Raw genomic sequence first — 13,879 nt, 5'->3', positions numbered from 1 at the left:
AGCCTCCTGGTGAATTCTCCCAAACATTCAAAGAAAATATATCTATCCTTCTCAAACTCTTCCAAAAAATTGAGAGAAAGGAATGCTTCCCAACTCATTTTACAAGGCCACCATTACCCTGATACCAAAACCAGACAAGAACAACACAAAAAAGGAAAATTACAGGACAATATTGCTGATGAACATAGATGAAAAAATCCTCAACAAAATATCAGTAAATCAAATACAACACATTAAAAGGATCATACACCACAACCAAATGGGATTTATTCCCTGATTCAAGGATGCTTCAACATCTCCAAATCACTCAATGTGATACATCACATTAAAAAATGAAGAATAAAAATCACATAAGCATCTCAATAGATGCAGAGAAAGCATTTGACAATATTCAGCAACACTTTATGATTAAAAACTCTGAATAAAATGAGTATAGAAGGAAAGTAATTCAACATAATAAATGTCATATATGACAAACCCACAGCTAACATCAATACTCAACAGCAAAACATTGAAAGCTATTCCTCTAAGAACAGAAACAAGACAAGGATGCCCACTCTCACCACTTTTATACAATATAGTATTGGAAGTCCTAGCCAGAGAAATTAGGCAAGAAAAAGAAATAAAAGGTATCAAATTAAAAGGAAGAAGCAAAATTGTCACTATTTGTGGATGACATGATTTTATATACAGAAATTCTAAAGAATGCATCAAAAAACTACTAGAAATAATTAACAAATATAGTAAAATCACAGAGTACAAAATCAACATATAAAAATCAGTTGCATTTCTCTACATTAACAATGAGCTAGCAGAAAGAGAACTCAAGAATACAATCCCATTTACAATCACAACAAAAAGAATAAAATACATTTGAATATTTGGAACAAATTTAACCAAGGAGATGAAAGACCTGTACTCTCAAAACTGTAAGGCATCGTTGAAAGAAATCAAAGACACAAAGAAATGGAAAGATATTCCGTGTTCATGGATTGTAAGATTTAACATATGTTAAATGTCCATGTTATCTAAAGCAGTCTGCAGATTGAAAGCAATCCCTATCAGAATCCCAATGACATTTTTCATGGAAATAAAACAAAGAATTCTAAAATTTATGTGGAACAACAAAAGACTCTAAACAGCCAAAGAAATACTGAGAAAAAAGAACAAAGCTGGAGATATAACACTCCCTGTTTTAAAAATATACTACAAAGTTAGAGTAATCAGAACAGCATGGTACCAGCAGAAAAAAGACACGCAGATCAAGGAACAGAACTGAGAGCCCAGAAACAAACCAACACATTTAGGAATAGCTATTTTTTGACAAAGGAGCCAAGAACATCCAATGGAGAAAGGAAAGGCTCTTCAATAAATGGTGTTGAGAAAACTGGACAGTCACATGCAAAAAAATAAAGCAGACCATTATCTTGCACCATACACAAAAATTAACTCAAAATGGATTAAAGATTTGAATATAAGACCTGAAACCATAAAATTCCTAAAAGAAAACATAGGCAGTACACTCTTTGACATCAGTCTTAGCAGTATCTTTTTGAATATGTCTCCTCAGGTGAGGGAAACAAAGGGAAATATAAAGAAATGGGGCTACATCAAACTAAAAAATGTTCTGCACAGCAAAGGAAAGCATCACCAAAACTAAAAGACAGCCTAAAAGTTGGGAAAAGATTGCAACTCATATATCTGATAAGCAGTTAACATCCAAAATATCAAAAGAACTCATATAACTCATCAACAAAAAACCTGATCCAAAAATGGGCAAAGAGTACAAACAGACATTTTTCTGAGGAAGATATACAGATGGCCAACAGGTACACGAAAAAGTGTTCAACATCACTAATTATTAGGGAAATGCAAATCAAAACCGCAATGAGATATCACCTCACAGCCGTCAGAATGGATATTAAAAATACAGGAAATAAGTGTTAGAGAGGATGTGAAGAAAAGCAACCCTCATACACTGCTGGCGAGAATGTAAATTGATGCACCCACTATGGAAAAGAGTATAGAGATTCCTCCAAAAACAAAAATAGAACTATCATATGACCCATCTATTCCACCTCTGGGTATTTCCAAAGAACACAAAAACACTAATTAGAAAAGACACATGCACCCCTATGCTCATTGCAGCATTATTCACAATAGCTAAGACTTGGAAACAACCTAAGTTTCTGTCAACGGATGAATGGATAAAGAAGATATGGTATATATATATATATATATATACAATGGAATACTACTCAGTCATAAAAAGATGAAATATTTCCATTTGCAACAACATAGATGAACCTGGAGAGTATTATGCTAAGCGAAATAAGTCAGACGAAAAAAGATAAATACCATATGATTTCACTCTTTTGTGGAAGACAAACAAATAAACAAATACATAGACACAGAGAACAGACTGGTGGTTACCAGAGGGGAAGGAGGTGAGGGGAGGTTGAAAGGGGCAAAAGGGCACACGTGTATGGTGACGGATGACAACTAGATTTTTGGTAGTGAACATGACACAGTCCATACAGAAGTCAAAATATAATGATGTACAAATTTATATACTGTTATAAACCAATGCGACCTCAATATAAATAATAAATAAATACTAAAGGGAAAACTTCTGGCAGAAGGAAAATAATGCTAATAGAAATGCAGAAATGAAAAATGTAATGAAGTATACTGGAGAGGGTAAATATGTGGACAAACATAGTTATTATTGGTAGCACAAAAATAAATATAATGTGTTGTATGTTCAAAATGTGTGGAAAATAAAAACCCATAGCAAAAATAATTCCAAACCAGGATGATATACCTGACGAAGTGTTCTATGGTTCTAGCAGAATCAGGGACATTGTCAAAGTACTAATTGTTTTTAGACTATAAGAAGTCAAGGAAACATAACATAACATCTAAAATAACCAGTAAAATAATACATAAGTAACAATTTAATTTGGATAAAATGTATTAAAAATATTTGTTTAGCCCCCAAAAGGCAAGCAAGATGGACAGCAGAATATTAAACAATTGTGTCAAATATTATACAAATACATTTTATATAAGTAATTACGCTTTATGTAAATGAACTAAATATACAAGTTACAAAAGTAACATTGTCAGATTGAATTATGACAAAAATAAAGCCCAGAAATTGAGAAAAAAGGATGGAAGAATAATATATATCACAAGCAATAATAAAAAGAAAGATCGGTAGTTTTACTAATATCAGACAAATTAGACTTTAAGGTAGGGATCATACTACAGAAAAAGAAATATTTTATAATGATAGTAGAATTTATCAAAAAAAGTTATAAAAATTCTAATTTGAATTGCACTTAAAACACTGTCTTAAACAATATAAGCCAACAATTGACAGAACTAAATTAAAATATAAGCATACACAAGTGACAGTGGCAGATTTTCATTCACCTCTCTAACTTATCATAAGAAAATAGGGGGCCTGCCCAGCGGCATAGTGGTTGAATTTGCACACTCTGCTCCGGCAGCCTGGGGTTTGCAGGTTCGGATCCCGGCACAGACCTATGCACTGCTTATCAGGCCATGCTGTGGCAGGTGTCCCACATAAAGTAGAGGAAGATAGGCATGGATGTTAGCCCAGGGCCAATCTTCCTCAGCAAAAAAAATAGGGAGGCCATTCAGCATGGGTCACATACCAACTAAGAAAGAGAAAGAAGGTCATTAAGGTACTCTTAGAAGGCACAAAATGTTTGCATCCATTATGTGAAGAACTAAATGCACTATTCACAGTCAGGTACAGAACAATACCATGAAAAAACAGTAATGATAAAGATAAAACAAAATAACATTTTGTGGTATTTTTTCTGATGACTATCTTAATAAAAGTAAAATATTCTGATTTTGAGTTAATCAGTGTTTTAATTCTTGGAACATTTCATATGCATGAGAATGCCATCGTGATAGCTCTTCTCAGTAGTTTTAGAGCTCTGTAGACAGTATTGTCAGTTCTGATATTTTAGTCATAGTTTCTCTATGTCCTTCATAAACAATTTAGACAAAGTTGTTTAGACAAATTCACTTGAATAATATCTTTTATTTCTACATCATTGACAAGGAAGCGTTTAAAAGCACATAAATTCTTTCAATGATTTATGCCAAAATGAATGAGCTGTTCCAGTTTTGACTGTGTCCATTACTTTTGAGAGTATGCTAATTTAATGTAATAGTGGGGTTAATAAAATTCATTACATAAATGGCTATTTTAACATTTTTTTTTACAAAGATTGCATATTGAATTAAGGTAATTTAACTAGTCTTACAATTCAGCTATAAACTACACAGGTTAATCTTCTCTATTCATGGAAAAAGATATCAAGTTTTCCTTTTTTATCTGCCTCCTCCACTGTCCCCAAGTCCACTCTCCAACCTCCCTGTGGAAATCTATTTCTCTACTCTGAAAATCACTGAATTAGTGAAAAACCTATCCTCTAAACCTAATCAACATATTATAGAGAAAGAAGTTATGGTACTGATATATGTACACACATATATATACCTACATACATGTGTATATATGTGTGTATATATTTCTGCTTTCTTGTGATTAGTTTTATATCTACCTCATTTTTATATTTAGTTTATTAACTAAGGGATAATCTAAGATATTTTGAAAATAGGCAAAAGAATGAAAATGGGTTTTTCTTAGCCAACTGATAAAGAGGTGAAAAGGACGTGAGACATGAATCCAAATGGTCAACCAACAAGACTATACATGTGACACAAAGATTGATTAACATGTAGGCCAAAGAACCACACGTTGAGAGACTAAGTCTCTCAATACGCTTAACACGGTGTACAAACATGTGAGACACCCTTAGAGACAGACACACAAAAAAGAAAAGTGATGCAGAGGGAAGAAGATCCCACAACCAAAGAGACTGAACGAGAGAAAGATTAAAAAATCAGAAAAGTAGAAAAATTAAGTCAGAGGCAGAGAGAAACAACAGGACTAAATCATTTTACAAATCAAAAGGAAAATCAATATGTATTAAGCATGACAACGAAAAACTAGAAGGGTAGCCATTTTATTTGATTTTAAAAATTTGTTTATTTTATACTACTTTAAAAACCATCTTATCAAGTACCAATCATGAATAAATCTGGATTTTTTAACATAGGACGTGAATGTAAATTTGGGGCTCACAATATTTAAATTTCTTAAGGAAACAGTCTTTTAGTTTTTTCCTCTTGGTCATCTTTTTTAAATTGCCAAAAAAAAAAAGGTTTGTTCCAGAATAAATAGCTTTGTTAATGTTTTTGATATATAGCTGTATGCTGCTTTACTAGACCCAAGTATGATATTTATTCAATTTCCTTAACCAGAACTTTATTGTAGCTTTTAACATTTCACTCAAAGGAGATATGGGATACAAAAGAAGTGATGATTAAAAGATATATTGTTAACTCAATGAATTGATTTATAAAATACTGTTTGAACTATTTTAGTTGTGTTTAAGATGTGTATTAGTTATAATTCACAATAATTCTATTCCTCTCGTAAAACTCTTTTTAATTTCTTGTAGTATAAAAATGGGTGTTTTGCATGTTACATAGTGTTCTTTTTTAATATAAAATAGTGTAAGCAAAACAGCTGTATTTTTAACTCCTGAAATATGAAATACAAATTACGTATCACTATAGTACAGCATGTTAACTTTTGAAAATACAAGCAATATTATTGGTCCCATTAGAACTCCCTACATAATTTAATGCATTATGAGTATATTTACATATAAACAGGAGTATACACTAGTGATCAGCTGCCCATAGGTAGGTGTCAAAGTTTAGCCATAGGAAAATAAAGAGAGTAATATAGATAGAATACAGGATCAAAAACCAAAACAAAAGAGGGGAAACAAAGAGTATAGATACACTTAATTTGTTCACTTTGAAATTCACAAAAATAAAGAACAAAAATACAATAGAAATGATATAGACCAAACAAATATTTCCTGGCAAAGGTGATGAGAAAAAAAAACCCAAGGAGACAGAATTTAGGGAAAATATTTTCGAAGTACCCTTTTTTAGAAGCAATCAATGTTAGTTGTTGCCAGAATTTTCCTGCTCTCTTTAGAACTTAGTTCATATATATTGGGCAGGGTAGGAGGTGAGGGGGCTTTTTTCAGAATTTTCTTTCCCTTTAGACACCCTCATGGAATGGGCCGAGTTCCTACTTCCAAACTGTTCCAAATAGGTCATAGTACATAGTATCCGTTTCATATATCATCTTTGAGTTGTTGTGATGGATTTTAAACTTGTAGCCTGAGCTGTGATATTACATATCATATTTCAACCTTCCTGAAAAGGCAAGCCTTCTCTGGCTTGTATAAGAAACCACTTCCACTGCTAGCCTAGATGAAATAACAGGGATCAGATTTGCCCTCCTACCTGAAACAACCAAAAAAGAGACAAAATAAATATCACAGTGGTTTGTAAGACACTGGTCATCAGGCAGTTGGGAAAAAGTGATTCTTGCAAGATGGAAATAAAGGGGGTGAATCTTACAATTGCCCCAGCTTACTGTCCTGAGAGAGTTTCTACCCTGTGGTACAGGGAGTGGGGAAACCCAGGCAGACCCCTGCAGAATCTCTGAGTTGAGGTCATGAAGTGGGAGTCTTGGGAGGCAAAGGAGACTGAAGTTCACAAGACAGAGTACCGAGAGGGGAGAGCTCCACTGAGAGAAAACCCTAGATGTCTGAGGGGGGTCAAGGGTAGAGGGAGCTTTTCTGCAAAGGGACATGAGGGAAATTTTTGAGGCAGTCGAAATGTTTTAAATTTGACTATGGTGATGTTTACATAACTGTATACAGTTTTAAAAGTCATGAAATTGTACACTATAATATGATGAATTTTATTACATATAAATAATATGACAATAAAGCTGATAAAATATTATTTGTTGAGATGTATATTTTAGCAAATATATATATTGAAAATTATAACATTGAAATGTATATTTTAGCAAAACAAGTTCTAATAGGAGGGACCAAACTCAGGGGACCGATGAAAACCAGTGGAAATGACAGGGAAAAAAAGAACCATTTTTGAGTACCTACTCTGTGCCAGGCACTCTGATACATTCTTTTGCATACATTATCATGTATGATAAATGCAAAGAACAATAAAAATCATGATAATTTATACGGAATTTAATTTTATTACATTACCAAAGGAAATATATTCTAAAAAAGTGTTTTATTTCAGTAGCTAATTTTTTCCACAAAATATCTGAAGTCCCAAACTTGATATTTCTGCTTACCTCAAGACTTTTAATAATTTCTAGCTGTCAGTAGCATTTTCATAGTCTTTCACATATGTCAATATAAATTCAATGTCCATGTTAAGGCCAAAATCAGGCTCCTTAAATTTCTAAAAAGAATGGCTATACCATCTTCTCTTTTTTGTGCTCTTTCATAGCAGTTGTATTTATGTCTATTCTAAATTTATTATAAATTTATAGTGAGGTTGAATTTTAAAGAATTGTGTCCTTTCATGTGTATATCAATTGAGACTAGATTATAAACATGATATTTATTTTTACTTTATCAAAAGACTATTTTTTAGAGCAGTTTTAGGTTCTCAGCAAAATTGGGTGGAAGTTATAGAAATTTCCCATATGCTCCCTGTCCTTACACATGCATAGCCTCCCCTGTTATCCACATGTCCCACCAGAATGGTACATTTGTAATAATTAGTGAACCTACATTGACACATCATTTTCACTCAAATTTGTAGGTTACATTAGAGTTCACCTGGTGTTGTACATTTTATGGGTTTGGACAAATTTATGACATGTATTTACCGTTATAATATCACACAGAGTAGCTTTGTGGCCCTAAAAGTCCTCTGTGTTCCATCCATTCATCACTCACTCTCCTCAGACTCTTGGCAACCACTGATATTTTTACCATCTCCATAGTTTCGCCCTTTCCAGGATGTCACATAGTTGGAATCATACAGTGTGCAGCCTTTCCAGATTGACTTCTTTCACCGAGTAATATGCATTTAAGTTTCCTCCATGTCTTTACATGACTTGATGGTTCATTTCTTTTTAGGTTTGAATAATAATCCATTGTATGGATGTACCATTGTTTTTGTTTGTTTGTTTTATTATAAATTTTTTTTATTTTTTATTTTTTTGGTTTATTGTGGTAACATTGGTTTATAACATTGTATAAATTTCAAGTGTACGTCATTATATTTCTATTTCTACATGGATTACATCACGTTCTCATCAAATGGGACTACATCAAACTAAAAAGTTTCTGCAAAGGAAACCATCAACAAAACAAAAAGACAACCTAACAATTGGGAGAAGATATATGCAAACCATACATCTGATAAGGGGTTAATCTCAAAAATATATAAAGAACCCATGCCTCTCAACAAGAAAAAAACTAACAACCCAATTACAAAATGGGAAAAAGACCTGAACTGACATTTCTCCAAAGCAGATATACAGATGGCCAACAGGCACATGAAAAGATGTTCAGCATCATTAATTATCAGGGAAATGTTTGTTTTTTTAATCTATTGCCCTACTGAAGGACATCTTAGTTGCTTCTAAGTTTTGGCTATAATGGATAAAGCTGCTCTAAATGTCTATGTGCAGGTTTTGTGTGAAGGTAAGTTTTCAACTCCTTTGGGTGAATTTCAAGAAGTATAGTTGCTGGATCATATGGTAAGAGTGTGTTTAGTTTTGTTAGAAACGGCCAAACTGTCTTCCAAAGTGTCTGTAGCATTTTGCACTCCCACCAGCAATGAATGAGAGTTCCTGTTGCTCCACATCCCCATCAGCATTTGGTGTTGTCAGTGTTCTGGATTTTGGCCATTCTAATAGATGTATAGTGGTATCTTATTGTTTTAATTTGCATTTCCCTGATGACAAATGATGTGGAGCATCTTTCCATATGCTTATTTCCCATCTATGTATCTTCTTTGGTGAGGTGTCATTTAAAGTCTTTGGTCTGTTTTTTAATTGATTTGTTTATTTTCTTGGTGTTGAGTTTTAAAAGTTCTTAGCAAATTTTGAATAATAGTCCTTTATCAGATATGTCTTTGCCCAGTCTGAGACTTCTCTTTTTATTCTCTAGCTAGTTTCTTTTGCAGAGCAGATATTTTTTTATTTCAACGAAGTGAAGTCTAGCTTATCAATTCTTTCCTTTGTGGATTGTGCCTTTGGTGTTGTTCACAAAAAGTTATCACTAAACCCAAGGTCATCTAGATTTTCTCCCTATGTTATATTCCAGGAGTTTTATAGTTTTGCATTTTACATTTAGTCTCTGACCCATTTTGAGTTAATTTTTGTGAAGAGTGTAAGGTCTGTTTCTATATTTCACATTTTTTCATGTGGATATTCAGAAGCTCCAGCAATACTTGTTGAAAAAACTGTTTTTTCTCCATTGTATTGCCTTTTCTCCTTTGTGAAAAATCAGTTGAGAATGTATATGAGGGTCTATTTCTCAGCCGTCTATTCTGTTTCACTGATCTATTTGTCTATTCTTTCATCAATACTGCACTGTCTTGGTTACTGTAGCTTCATGGTAAGTCTTGAAGTCAGGTAGTGTCAGTTCTCCAAATTTTGTTCTTCTCCTTCTATATTGTGTTGGTCAGTCGCAGTCTTTACCTCTCCATATGAATTTTAGAATCAATTTGTCAACATCCACAAAGTAACTTTCTAAGATTTTGATTGTTATTGCATTGAATCTATAACTAATTTGTTTTTCTTATTTATAATAATAATTTTCTCATATATAATATTTCCATCACATGTTTTATTAATCTTTACTATTATGAAAAATGAGCTCTACTGTACTAAATAATTAATATTATTTCTATATAGGTTTGCTGATTTTCCTGATATATCACATTATGACATAGTTGATACCATTCAAAGGTTAAGACCATGCTTGCTCTGAGCTACATGATGTTGTCAGGTGTGTCACATAGTATTATAGTTATAAGGAGCTTTATTTGCAGAAAATATATGGCAAAACTAAATGTTTGATTCATTATATATCTTTTTTTCATTTAAGTAGCTGTGCAATACAACAGGAAATCACGTTAGTACTAGGTGATAATAATACAAGTGAAAATCAGTAACTGCAGCATCACACACTGCATTATTGTTTGGTGACTAAGAATATACTCTTTATATTCACTTATCTGCATATGAATGTCAGCTGCATACTAATTAAATGTAACGTGTATTTGTGAAGATACATGTATTTTGCTTAGCACCAAGGCGATCAATAGTAAGCATTCTATAACGGCTTGTTTTTATTGAACTAATAAGAATATTTACATGTGATTTAATTTTTTTCTATATAAAAATTAATCCTGAAAAATTGTGTTGGCTTATTACATAATTTACTCAGATTTTTTTACAGAGAGAAGGGGAAATAAAGGCCTCATAAAATACTCAGCAATTCTAACAGTCTAATAAACATGACAATTCTTAAGGCATTTATCACTATTTCTTAAGAAGTCATAGGACTTTATGCATTGGCTCTGTTTTTACATATTAAATAAAATATTCTTTTAATAGTTTCAGTTTTGAAGTTATTTTAAAAATCTGCTTCCAGATATAGAATTTACGTTTTTATATGCCAATATTCTGCTTGGAGCAAAGTTAAAAAATTTTTATAGCATATAAACCATCTGGAGATAGTAATAACATGTGAAATGACTTGTAAATAAATGTAAGTTTGTCTTAGAAGTTACAGAATCTTTCCTGGTATGAGATGTTCATTTATTTAAATTGATTTTTTTGTTGAGATGTCTTTGTCATTTTGCCAACTGAAAAACATGATTAACAATATAATTATTGTAATAGTTGGTTAAATTGATATTTATTATTTTCGTATGAATTTAAATATAGTTTAAGTAATTATTCTTTAAGGTTCAATAAAAATTTTGGCCAGGAATATTTTTTCTAGCTACCTTTACTTATACAGTCCATTAAAAATTAAAAGACATTATCAGTGTTACGGATTTTTAAAGAGATTCGATCTGAACCTTTATTTATCTGTTTATAATACCGGTGTATTTGAAATTATGCAAATTTATAAAAAAATATAACTTTACCTATGTACCTCTTCTAATATATACACAGAATGTGACTGAAATGCTAACAAATTTATTTAAGGTACATTAAATTATGAAGTACAATGTTTGACCTCTTTTATCTGGTTTCACAACTAGTTAGATTATTTTTTTCTCAATTTCAATTTTCACCTTTATGATATAAATAATATCATCTATTTCAGTTTTATTGTCAAACTCTGAGGAGATGGCAGTTATGTAAGGATTTCTAAGTCATTTTATTGATGGGCAAAGTCAGAAAGAATTTTAAATAAACAGTAAGCATGGCATCCAACACTCATGCACTAAAAACAAAAATTGTATGCTCAAATACCCAATAAAAATAACCTGCTTTCTCACATCCTTTCTTTATTTCTATCCATCATTTTATTTTCTTTCTCTTTGTCACCTTCCAAAAACAGCAGAGAAAATGTTAAATCATCATATAATTGTCAGAAAATTTTCCATTTTTCAAAGAAAATATTTTGTTTTTATTATATTCTTTTGCTTACCCCCTGGTGGATTAATAGATTACAAAACTAAAAGTTAGCATATTAAAACGTTTCTTAAAAAAATTCTGGACTGGAATGCTGTTGGTGTGTTTTTAAGATTTTTTTCTGTTAAATAAAGGATGAAGAATAAATGAGAAAATACAAGGATTAATTATGAGATTCGCAGTGTTCGTGATATAAAAAACTATTTAAACAGAATAATGCCACAACCCTCTCAGGCTAAGTCTTGAAACATTTTTTTTTTCCCCATGGGGATCTTTATAGATGGCATGTTCTGTGTTGTTCTGTGTAGATGATTACTTCAATTATATTTATATTTTTATTCAAATAAATTTTCTTTGGTCATTTTCTCAAAATATGACTTTTATAACACCCCTCACTATCTTGTAATGAGTTATCATTTTATTGAATATATTTTTATTATATTTAATTAGACTTACCACAATTTGATATGGTAAAACAAAGTGTCCAAGTTTGAAAATCAGATAATCTAATTTTAGCCATCAGTGATATTAATAATATTTACAAAACTATATGATGTATGAAACATATGTGTATATACCAATCTTCTATGAATATTTCTTCAAATAGTTTTATTCAAAGGTTATTTGCTAGTGAAATGTTAGAGTGCTATTACCCAGTATTGTAAATTTAGGAAAACTTCTATTCTTTAATCAGAACGCAACCAGAAAGTTGAGTTCAATTCCTTCATTAGAATGTAAAGTAGTCTTACCAAAAGATGATCCTGAGTAAATTACCACCCCAACTCTAATGAAAAGTGAGCTGAAGTCGCACCTATGACATGCACCAGCATATTCCTCATCAAGTAGTTCCTAATCCATTTTGATACCTGGGAAATTCGAGAATCATAGTCACACAGATCGTTGCCATTGAATGTGTCCCTACTAATTTTATCCTTGAAATGTTTGAAGCAAATGTTCCATTTCCCCTGAAGAAGTTGGAAAACTATCTCAATAAATTTTCCAAACAGTGTAGGCACACATACACACACACACACATACATGCATATCTTTGGTTACCAGAAGATTGGAGGTTGTAAATTTAAAATTAAATAACTCTGCTGTGCTCTGTAAATTCTAGTAGATAATTTTCTCATAGAAAAGGCAATTACATATAGTGAACCACCAGTAATTCATAAATTTAGATCAATCACAATCTCAAAAGATTTAAGAGGGCCAGCCTGAGGCCTAGTAGTTAAGTTCGGTGCTCTCCCCTTCGGCGACCTGGGTTCAGCTCCCGGTGCCGACCTATATCACTCACCAGTGGTCAGGCTGTAGCGGTGACCCACATACAACATAGAGGGAGATTGGCACAGATATTAGCTCAGAGCAAATCTTCCTCAGGAAAAAAAAAAGGATTTAAGGTCTTAATGGTTTCAGACAAGTTGATCATAACACATCATTGCTGGTGATAATCCAATAGCAGGATCATCTAACAAGGCATAGTGTATGTCTGTAATCTTTTGCATCAATTAGAACACGAGATTTTCTATTATTTATAAAGTAAGAATATGAATCCTACTAAGGAAAAGAAAGACATATGAATGATTTAAAATTTAAGATAAAAAATGATAACAGTTTTCAAGGTAACACATGACTAATCTGTCAGACAATTCTTGCTACAAATTCTGACCTTGAAATTATTAACCTCTAAAGTTTCCAAGAGGATAATATTTTGGTTATTAATGTTAAATCATTCCATTCATTTCATTAACAATTCACAGAGTCAAGGACCAAAAAATGACAAAATATGAAATGACCTATGTTGCTCGTTACAATCACCCACAAGATGAAACAGAGAATAACAATGAGCATCTACACATGGTCTTGCCTAAACATGTCCTGTTTGTAACAGAGAAAGTATATAACTACGAGGAGAAGCTAATCATCTGGGCTGGATTAGAATCTTCAGAAGGCACATTGTTTTCCTTAAGACTTTTGTTGATTGTTGCTTTGAAGAACTCTGAGAGCTCTGCTTTTTTTTTTTTTTATAAAAATTCCCTTTATTTCTCTCAAATTTTCCAAATGCTTTAAAGATTCATTTGTTTATTTTAAGCCATTAGCTAATACGGTTCACGTTTTTCTGGAATATGTATCATTTTGGTAACTAAATACTAGTATGTTTTTAAATTTAATCTCTGGAATCATATCATTAGTAACTTAAACCTTTTTTTTTTTTTTTTTTTTTTTTGGTTTATTTCTTTGACACACCGTAGT

Source organism: Ceratotherium simum, chromosome 15 (assembly GCF_057802395.1).
Source record: "Ceratotherium simum simum isolate JZ-2026a chromosome 15, ASM5780239v1, whole genome shotgun sequence".
In the NCBI taxonomy this organism is placed as follows: Eukaryota; Metazoa; Chordata; class Mammalia; order Perissodactyla; family Rhinocerotidae; genus Ceratotherium; species Ceratotherium simum.
This window is presented reverse-complemented; position numbering follows the sequence as displayed.